Source organism: Pseudorca crassidens, chromosome 10 (assembly GCF_039906515.1).
Source record: "Pseudorca crassidens isolate mPseCra1 chromosome 10, mPseCra1.hap1, whole genome shotgun sequence".
NCBI lineage: Eukaryota > Metazoa > Chordata > Mammalia > Artiodactyla > Delphinidae > Pseudorca > Pseudorca crassidens.
This window is the reverse complement of record NC_090305.1, coordinates 46,970,942-46,982,009: the sequence shown is the minus strand read 5'-3', so window position 1 is coordinate 46,982,009 and position 11,068 is coordinate 46,970,942. Positions and strand designations below refer to the sequence as shown.

Genomic DNA, 11,068 nt, shown 5'->3' with positions numbered 1-11,068 from the left:
TGCTTCCTTCCATAGAAATGAATTTAGTTCAGTAGTCAGTTGTGACTCACAAGGTTTTTTTTTTTTAACATCTTTATTGGAGTATAATTGCTTTACAATGTTGTGTTAGTTTCTGCTGTATAACAAAGTGAATCAGCTATATGTATACATATATCCCCATATCCCCTCCCTCTTGTGCCTCCCTCCCACCCTCCCTATCCCACCCCTCTGTGTGGTCACAAAGCACCGAGCTCATCTCCTTGTGCTATGCAGTTGCTTCCCACTAGCTATCTATTTTACATTTAGTAGTGTATATATGTCAATGCTACTCTCTCACTTCATCTCAGCTTACCCTTCCCCCTCCCCATGTCCTCAAGTCCATCTTCTATGTCTGCTCTTTATTCTTGTCCTGCCCATAGATTCATCAGAACCATTTTTTTTTTTAGATTCCATATATATGTGTTAGCATTCAGTATTTGTTTTTCTCTTTCTGATTTATGTCACTCTGTATGGCAGATTCTAAGTCCATCAACCTCACTACAAATAACTCAATTTCTTTTCTTTTTATGGCTGAGTTCCATTGTATATATGTGCCACATCTTCTTTATCCATTCATCTGTCGATGCACACTTAGGTTGCTTTCATCTCCTGGCTATTGTCAATAGTGCTGCAATGAAAAACCGTTCAAAGACAGACTTATTCAATTTAAAATTTTGAAATCAGGGTGCTTCTCATAATCAATGTCCAAAAATTGCAGCTGTTTCTCTTTTATACTGAAAAGCTTTCATGAATTTTGTTTCATAGTTAAAGAAGTAGAGGATGTTGTACCACCACATCTAGAGAACTTTTGTGGATGTAATTTTATATTACTTGATTGGCCTCTACGATCTTTTTTTTTTTGTGGTACGCGGGTCTCTCACTGTTGTGACCTCTCCTGTTGTGGAGCACAGGCTCCAGATGTGCAGGCTCAGCGGCCATGGCTCTTGGGCCCAGCCACTCCACGGCATGTGGGATCTTCCCAGACCGGGGCACAACCCGTGTCCCTGCACTGGCAGGCAGACTCTCAACCACTGTGCCACCAGGGAAGCCCTCTATGATCTTTTATACAGTCTATTTTTTCTATGAAGTATTTATGAATGCTTATTCTACCTTGGTCATTAAGTTCTGTGAGGTCACAGACATTTCTAATACTAGTTAGTCTTTTTTTTCCAAAGGCCAAATTGTGAATGATGAATATGTATCTTAGTAAAAAAATATATGGAAGCAATGATCTAACAACTCCATACATTCTTGAACCAGCTTTGTGCCCTTAAATGAAAATGAAAAGCAAAAGCACTGAAGTCACAAAAAGAGAATTTAATGAGAATGGAAAACTATCTCAGAAGTGACTCAGATTCAGATCTTATACAACGTGACCTAAAATGCCATTTTTTCTTTTTTTCTTCTAAAGAAGTAAAACCAAATTAATATAATAGTATTATAGGATGTACTTTAAACTGGCCCAAAATATTGTGTCATCTTGAGTTTTTAATGGAACTAGCTGCATTTCTAATTACTTGAAATATTTTCACATTACTCCTTTATGTCTACATATGGGTCCTATGATACAATACATATGAGCCTTATGTCTTTACTTAGGGTAAGAGTTCAATTAACTTCAGATGGAGAAAGAGGAACAGACAGCAGTACCATCATCATGAAACAAAAGATGCCAGGCATGGGAAGTCCTCTGTGACCACCACATGAGAGTCACCCTTTTCACTCTAATACAGATTATGTGATTTGTTCATTTGTTCAGTCATTATTTAGAACATATTTATTGCTCTGTGTCAGATGCTGTGGTAGATCCATGGAATTTAGAGATGAACACATGTTCTGCCTTCAAGGACAGCCCCCTGTGGAGACAGACGAATAATAACCAGATACATTCAATAACGTGTGGTATAGCAATAATATAGGAAAACCACAGGAGCATAAAGAAGTCAGTCATTCTAGCGCAGCATGGCTTAGCAGGGGAGGAGGCAGGATTTTGCCCTATAGGAACCAGTGTCTGGACTTGTTGCTGAAAGCCCAGCCTCTGTTCACCACTGCCCAATAGAAACGCAGAGACAGGGCTTTGGAGGAGTAGAAAAGAGTAGCTTTATTGCTTTGCCAGGCAAATGGGGCCATGGCAGGCTCACACCCTCAAGACTGTGCCCCGCTTCCTGGGAAATAGGGAGGGGTCTTGTAGTTTCAGGGTGGAAAATAGGGCTGTAGATAAGGATCATGGCTGTTTTGGTCTTGCACTCTTCTTTCCTCCTGGAGACATTGAGATTGCCAGGGCTGGCGTCAGGTGGTTCCAGAACAGGTTCTGGTGGTCCCTGAGGTTATTGTTCCAAGATCTTATTTCTGGAATGAAGAATGCTCACAAAGGACAGGAGTGTTAAGGAGTGTGCTTAGTTAGCTAGAGGGCAATCATTTTCAGAGTGCAATCAAGCAAGAAAGAAAGGGGGAGAAAACATCTGTAGGAGACGGTGTCTCAACTAGTTTCTGCTACAGTCTGAGTGATAGAATAAAAGAAGGAATTGACCAAGTGGTTACATTTGTATGTTTCCTCCCATTTACCAGATTTCATATTTTGTAATTTCAGATTTAGTTCTGGGCCCTCCTGCTTTATTTCTATATACTCCTCTTGTAATAGTATCATTGATTCTCATCACCTTAATGCCATGTCTATGCTAATTATTTCCAGGTAGACTTCTGAAGGCAGATCTTCCCTTTAAGCTTCTCTAGGGGGTTGCAGGTGATTTTGCAAGGAGATAGATATGACAAGAGAGATAGGACAAGGTGGCAGTAGCACACAAACTTTACTGGGAGCTGCTCTGACAGGTTCACAGGTGAGAAAGTCCTTCACAGCAGTAGTCTGTCCAGAGAAGAAGGCTCAGGGCTGCTACTCAGAGGAAATGGAGTCAAGGGAAATCCCAGGGGACAGAGTGCTGGAGAGGTGCTTCCGTGTGTGGGTGGTGTCACCCAACAGCGCTGCAGGCAGTCTCTCTCAGTCAGAGCTCAGAGGGCAGCAGTGTCTTGGTGTCTTTAAGGCTCTTTTAGAGCAAAGAAGATGGAATAAGCATGATCTTCATCATTAGGTATTTAAAAGGTATAGGAAGAAAACATCAATTAGGGTAAGAATTAAGGAAAAACTTTATTAAGAGGACATAACAAAATCCTAGATTCTTGACTTTCTACTATGCCTTTTGCTTTTTCTAATGCACCTATGACTGCATTCCCCTTTCATACTTAATGTTATTTATGTGTACATTCTCTATTTTTCCCTTGCTCAGTCTTAATGAGAATTTATCCATTCTACATTAGAAGCAAAACTGCCTTAATTTGGATATGGTGGCAAAAATAATAATACAAAGAATAAGAATATGATTAGTTAACATTTATGAGTGTTTTTTTACTTGTGAAGCATTATGCTAAGGACTTTACATGTTCTAACTAATTTAATCCTAATAAGTTCAATGAGTTAGGTACTATTATCATCTCCTTTTTACAAATGAAGAAATAGTAACAAAGCAAGACGACCTAACTCTCCTGTGATCTCAGTGCTAGAAAACAGTAGACCCAGGGCTTGAAACCAGGCAGTGTGGCTCACAGTCCTTGTCAATTCTTGCATTCTGCAGCTACTTCTATAGTTACGTCCCACTCTTTCTTTGTAGACCTCAGAATTTTTATTTAGGAGAAAGACATGCACATGCTATAAATGTATTCTAAAGATAATATGTTTGTGCTCATATAGAATAAATAAAAGTAAATAGTAAAGCATCCAATTCATTTATTGCTACATTATTTGGAAATCATTAGCTTTTTGCTAAAATATCAGTAGTTTTTATTAGTGAGTAGCATCAACAATGGACAGCAGAAAATTTCTTGCTTTTCTCTTTTTTCCTCTGTAGATAAAAACAAATTGAGAAATCTGAGAACCTCTTTCTCAGAGGAGACATTATAAACCTATGAAATTTTGAAGTAGAGAGAAGAATATTGACTTAGTTCTCTCCTCTTTTCACTTTGTTGTCAGTAAACTTAAGATCTGATGTGACTAAAATTGGAAATAATTATTTGCTTTCATATTTTCATTTGGTAATGAACATTCACACATTATTTATTCAACAAATATTTATGAGTACCTACGAGATATGTCAGGCTTTGTGTTACGTTTGGGTGTTAAGCGGTGAAGCAAGTCATTTAGAAGAAAATCTGTGGGGGTAAGAAAAAATGAAAACATAAAACACACACGTATGTACACAAACACATGGGTGTTTTTGTATATATTACTTATACATAATAAGCATATATTTTATATCTACTATATATTTTACAAATTTATGTAAATTTAACTTTATTTATCTTGTGTGCTTATTCTACACATACTTCCTATTGTACTAATTATCACAAGTACCATGAAGGAAATGAACAGGTTCAGCGACAGAGAAAAAACTATGAATGGTGGGAGAAGTAGCTTAGGGACATTCCTGGTTCCTGGTCTAAAGTAAAGTGGCAAAGGATCTTGAAGATCCAATTTAAGATATGTAATTGTTTTGTGACCCAAATTTACTTCCTTGAAAAGAAAGCAGAAGGGATATAATTTTAGAATGGTAACAACTCACAGATCCATATTCTAGTCCTATCATCACATACATGGAAACTATCTGGAGATTCTGTCATCATTTGTGACTTTCTAGGAAGGGTACTAATATCTGAGAGAACTGCCACCCATAAGAGAATTTGAGGGGTGTGGCCTGAAGAAGGGGCAGGCTAGGCTAACAAGTGTAATGGCTGAGGGTCTTGTGACACTGATGTTAGCAGAAACAACAAAAATTACTTTTTCTCTGCCTCCATCTCAGAGATCTAGCCCAGAGCAGGCTCGAAGTAGAACGGTCATTTAACTAAAGGGAAAGAGCTACAAAGGGAACAGTGACTGCAGGAGTTCATGCTCCAGAAGGGCCTTTGAGACCTTTGTGATGGGTACAGAGGAACTGCACTTTCAACAGTGTCACATGCCTGAGAATTCAGTTGAGCAGGTGGCCTGTGTTAGATCTTGGGCCAATCAGGGTCCAGTCAAGGTGAACAGGATTCACCTGGAATACTTAAATGTTGGCTTCTCATGCAGGGAACTGATTAAAGCACAAAACAGGTGCTGAAAGAGATAGATGAAGCCAAACAGAGAAAAGTGAGGCAACTCAGAAATTAGCAACAGGGGCAAGCCGTAACCAACCCCAAGCTGGAGGGACAAAAGGACCAGGAGGTGTTACCGCAAAACAGGAGCCTTGGGTTACCTGATGAGAGCGGCAACTGTGGCAGCCTCCAGCAGTGGGAAGTAGAGCATGAAAGAGACATAGCTGCTGCCTGAGAAGGTGCAGGAGGCAAGCTGGCTGTTGGGAGAAACAGCCTGGCTCCCCGCTTCCCCCCCCAACCTTTAGTCTTGCACCATCGCCCCAACCCCCAGCCCCCATCAGCAGAGCCAGCTTTGGGGGAGAGGAAGCCTCAGGGATCAGATCTCCCTCCCCATCACTGAGCCAGGGGATCCTGGCAAACCTACCCAAGACTCAATTAAGAGAGATCACAGGACTATGTGCCTGAAGAAAGGAAGCCTGCACTCCAAAGACTGGGTTTCTTAGAAGTTTTGAGTGTAAGAAAATATATTTAAAACACGTTTCCTCTCTTTTTCTGCAGTGCTTGGCTAGAAGGTCAACATAAAATGGGAACATCTGCATGTACACCCCAAAATTGGTTTTAATTTGCCTGGAAACAATCATCAGAAAAGATAAACTAATTTTTTTTCTCTAAAAGAAATTGCATTTTAATATCCTATTTTGCAAAACTTAGCCTACATGTAAGATTTTCTGTTTGTTGTGCTAGTGCAGTCTACAAATCAGAAGATCCTTGAATTACCAAACAAAGGCTTATTTGCCTAAATTACCATACTGGCCTGACACTGAGATGTGATTTGATTTGATTTGAGTCTTTGTACATTTAGTGACCTGCGGTATTTTGATAAATGCCATTGCCTAAAACTATTCAGTAGGAGGTTTGGGCACCATCTGTGTTTGTTTCTCTAGGAGCAGTAACAACCTAGAGAAAAATCTGATGCTCATTTCAAAGATGCAGTATAAACAAAATTCAAGATGATGCCTTTTACATAATTATTCCACCTTTCATTACATATTGCTTTATGCATTTCAAAGTGATTTGATGTGCTTTCATTTAACTGATCCTCACGAAATATTTAGAAGGTGGGTAAGGGCTTCTAAAAGATACAAAAGCTCAACAAAGAAAAGAACACAATTTAGGCAGCCTTTTATGCGAGGACTGTAAACAAACATATAGTTTCATCTCCTGTTAATACTAATTGAAAATACTTACTGAGCACCTTCTCTGTGCTGGGCACTTTCTAAAGTGCGTCACATATATTAACTCATTTAATCAGCAGAACAATTCCATGAAGTAGGTATTATAATGTTCTCATTCTAAGGGTAGGAACACTAAGACACAAGGAGGTTAATTGATGGCTAATAGCAATGTGAGCCTTGACAGTCTAACAAAATACCATTTCTTTTAAGCAGTGTCTTTAAATATTTACCCAGCGAGCAATATTCTTAATTACAAAAACGTGTTTATATTAGGTCTCTTCTAAAATGTGCATGTAACTCAGTGGTTTGCTGGTTAACTGTCTCACTGGCTCTCTATAAAATAAAAATAGAAAGCCCTGATTTGCAGAATGCTATGGTCTGAATATTTGTGTCCCACCCCTGCTAAGTTAACTTATTGGAATTCTAATGCTCAATCTGATGGTGTTAGAAGGTGGGGCCTGTGGGAGGTAATTTGGTCATGATGGTTGTACCTTCTTGAATGGGATTAGAGGTCCCACAGGGCTCCTTAGCCCCTTCCACCACATGAGGATACAAGAAGTTTGCAACCTGGAAGAGGGCCCGCACCTGACCATACTGGCACCTGATCTCAGATGTCCAGCCTCCAGAACTGTAAGAAATAAATTTCTGTTGTTGATAAGCCACCTAGTCTCTGCTATTTTGTTATAACAGCCCAAAGGGACCAAGACATCCCATTTGCCAATTTCTGTGGTATAAAATTCCCACCACGGTCCACTTCAAGCTACCAAAGTGAGGTGACTGAAGGCCTGGTTGAGGAAAGATGCAGGTATTTGGATGTCATGGACCTGTGGCTCCAGCACACCCCTGTCTAATGAAAATTACTGGTGTACTCAAGATGACGTGTAGGCCATGAATGTGATGAGCCACTCTTGAAATATTATTAAAACATAAATTCATTTTACTTTCAGCTGTTTTGTGAAACTAAATGTGAATTAAACTGTTTAAGATATATTCAGTTTCAATCCTTATAACTAATTATGTAATCATGTTTATTTTTGATACGTTTTTCACTGATGACAATCAGGCTTGTCTGGGATGAGGTGATCATGAGGCAGCTGGAGGGGCCAAAAAAGTGCAACAGTATGATGGCCAGTAGATATAGATATATGACTTGAGCCAGGTACCAGACATTTTCAAAATCATAGTTCCTGAGGTCATTTTGCAGCCAGTATAGTTACTAAGAGTCCAGTTAGTAATTTGGAAGTCTTGAGTATTGGTCCAACTAAGAATTCCACGTGTTTGTTATATTGATAGAATGTAGTCACATCAAGAGTTCATTCAATAGTTCTTTAGGGAAAAGTGGCCATTTGTTTAAGCCCCTCCAGCTTACAGCCATGTCAACTGAACCATAACCGGTCAATGGGACAATGCTGGACTTCTCCTGAATGGCACCAAGGCTGAGCTCACAGGCATCCTGTATTGTGACAGCTGCTTCTGTCAAAGCTCCCTCTTCTGGATGCTACCCCTGCTTTCTCTAATACCAGCATGAGTGTTTATCCTTATTATTAAAGCTGTCTCATACTAAACATATTTTACAAATACATGTCCATAACTAAACACTGTATGATGCCTTCCATTTTCTTCCCCTTTATTCTCCAAAACATGTATATGAATAATAGAATCAAAATCTTCTGTCAACAGCTTACCATACTCTTCTTCCATCTGTGTATTGTTTTCTGTCCATTCTTTCTTCTTCTCCTTACTTTTCCCCCATGAAACTGTTTCCAAAATCATTTATAAAATTACACTGAGGAAATATGAATATTTTCTGGCATTTTTTTCTATAACAACAACGGCACTGAGGAGATGTAATGCAGCAAGATATTCTTAGTGACCTTTCTGGCTGTCATGCCTTTACAATTCTATTAACAATCCAAACCAAAACAATGACAAAATTGGGCAAGCTGGGGAGGCCTTGCTCCTTCCCGTTGACAGGTTGGTAACTTTGCTTGCTCCTCCTTCTGGAGAGACTGGTCTAAGGAGAGGGTTTTGACAGCTGGTGTAGGCATACACATGGATGGAGAACTCCCCTGGTGTTAGCATGCTTGGAACTCTTTTGCCTTTTCCACTTTTCTTCTTTCTCTTCAGTCTTTTCATTGGGAAAGAAAAAGCCTAAAAGTTAATGGTTGTTGAAAGTCTTTGCCAGCTCATTGGTTATGGATCAAGAAAGAAACAAAGAAACCAAAACCTTTATAGGTAAAATTCTTGATCTTGCAAATGGAGGTTATTGAAATCTGCCCCACAAACAAGGTGGAATGAATAAACCGAGTAAATCCAAATATTTAATTCATTCAACAAATATATGTTATTCATCTTCTAGATATCAATCCCTATGTTAAAGATCTAAGAATCCAAATTTGAATAAAACACCAAAAGGCAATTTGTAGTCTAAAATGCATTTACTAATTGTGATAAAAATTTTGAAATTAAGATATTAATGCTAATCTATAGAAATTTATGAGCTTTTAAGCAAGCCTTTTACCTGAGTTTCATGTAACCATATCATGGATATATTAGAAGATAATTGAACATTTCCAGGTATTTATTGTTATAAGTTTTATTATCTACTCTAGATCAATCCAATTAGGAATCTGAAATGTAGAAAAAATCCTTAAAGGCACTTTTTTATTTTGAGCTAAAAAGTAACAGAAAAACATCTGTTTCACCTACCTTCTGTCATGTCTCATCTTTCATTCAAATCTCATCTCTTCTATGAAGCCATCTTTTAAAACCTAGCTCAAATGAACCTCTTCTTTTTTAATCTGCATAATTAACATATTAATGTTAATCCAGTGGTTGTTATTCATAGTGCATTTCAGAATCACCTGTGGAGTTTAAAATAATTCATTCCTACCTTAGAAACTTATTTGGTCAACACATGTATGGTCCTGGAATCTGTATTTTAAAAACACACCATGCATAACATATTCTCAGTTAAAAAGCACTGTTCAACTTACACTCTACTATTTGGCATTTTCTAATAGTACCTAATCTATATTTGTGCATTTATATTCTTGTATCCCCACTGAACTGTGACCATTGTTTGGGTACAAGCACAGACTCATATTTGCTTTGTTCTCTGCAGCACACAGAAGTTACTCTGCACTAATGAGAATTTCCACGCTACTTGTTTGAAAAAGTAGCCAGGAATTTCCTTTCAAAAACCTCTATATGATACTATCACATCTGTTTTTCTATGCACGTTATTTATGCAGTGGTGGAACAAATTATATCATGAGCAAACACTATTTATTCATTTATATTTAATATTGATTTTCAGAAAGGTTCCTAAATTAGGGCAAATGCTAGAGAGTCAGAGAAGGATACTTTCTCTATCATAGTGGAGTTAAATTTACATTGGCTCAAATTCAGATTCTCTTATTTGGCTTATGGTGAGGAAAAAAACAAAAGAAAAAATAAGTTTGTAAAATGCATGCCCTTATTAAGCACTCAATACATGATAGCTAATATAAATATAAGGTGTCTCTGCCCCCAAGAATATTCCTCAGCATCCAAATTTTAAGCCTTATATACTGATAATCAGTTACTCCCAGAGAATCTAATCTAGTCAGCGTTGGAGAGCCCTGCTGAAATTATTTAATCCCCCAGACTTCATTTTAAATCTCCGAAACAATTTTGGGCTAAAGAAATTCATACACATTCATTGGGTACAGATGTTCTGCCTCACAGAGCTGTTTTAAGGGTCAGTGAGAGAACACAGGGAAAATCCCATGTGCAGTGCCTGGCATAAACTAGTTACATAACAAACCATTATTATTATCACTAACTTAGTAGTATACTGAACTACAATCCAGCTGACTTTTAGTTCAGTTTGGTACTCTTTTTCTGCCTCTTAAAATGAACAGTAGTTATAAAGTATGTTTATAACAGCTAGGAAGTATAACAAATTAGAAGTATTGGTAATCTTTGAATGTATTAAGTAAAACCAAATTAATCATATCAACCAGCAAATAAGAAGATAGTATATCATCTTCTGGCATATGTTGTTATAGAATCAGACCTTCGTCTGGTGTCAGGTTTGCCTGCTGTGAGAAGAAGCCATGCTATTTAATTCTATCCATGTTTTATCTCATTGTTTCCTCAACTGTGAAAACCTCTTTTACTGGGTTATTTAAAAGAATTCATTACACATGAAAGCATTTCAGTCTGACAAATAGCAAGCGTCCAATAAAGGTTATTTTATTAGCATTTCATTATTATTTATAGATAAAGTTACCATAATTTGTCATCTCTACTGGGACACCTCTGAGAGTGAAAGGTGGTGTTATTAATAATTACACTGGAACAGGATGCATGGTCACCTTATCTACAATATATTTTCTAGTTCAAAACAAACTTCTAAAAGAGTGTTATATTATACAGGAATATTTACATGAGACTCTTTAGAAAGATGTTATGTCTTGTTCAGATTCAAGATGGGCACAAAATATGGTGCTGCCTCCTTCGAAACTCCTCTGAGACATAATGGAAGGAGGTGGGATAGTTCTATAGTATTTATAACTTAGCCTTTCCTTTTTATAGCTTAGTCTTTCCTAGGGTATCTTTAAAGGTCAGGTCTTGGGAGATACACTTTAATTTTAAAAAAATTAAGTACTTTCAATGAAAATTTCTGAAATCTTCTTTACAATTTCCTGTCT

General features: G+C 37.8%; 1 protein-coding gene across 3 annotated transcripts in view; it reads right to left on the bottom strand.

Moving 5' to 3' along the window:
- Window positions 1-217: 217 nt before the first annotated feature.
- The window catches only part of KHDRBS2 (KH RNA binding domain containing, signal transduction associated 2), a 739,251-nt gene continuing 728,400 nt past the window's right edge, over window positions 218-11,068 (bottom strand). For all 3 annotated transcript variants that reach the window (XR_010946892.1, XM_067753529.1, XM_067753530.1), the window contains one exon: window positions 218-1,874. The gene's annotated coding sequence lies outside the window, so the exon portion shown is untranslated. The remainder of the gene's footprint in view (window positions 1,875-11,068) is intronic.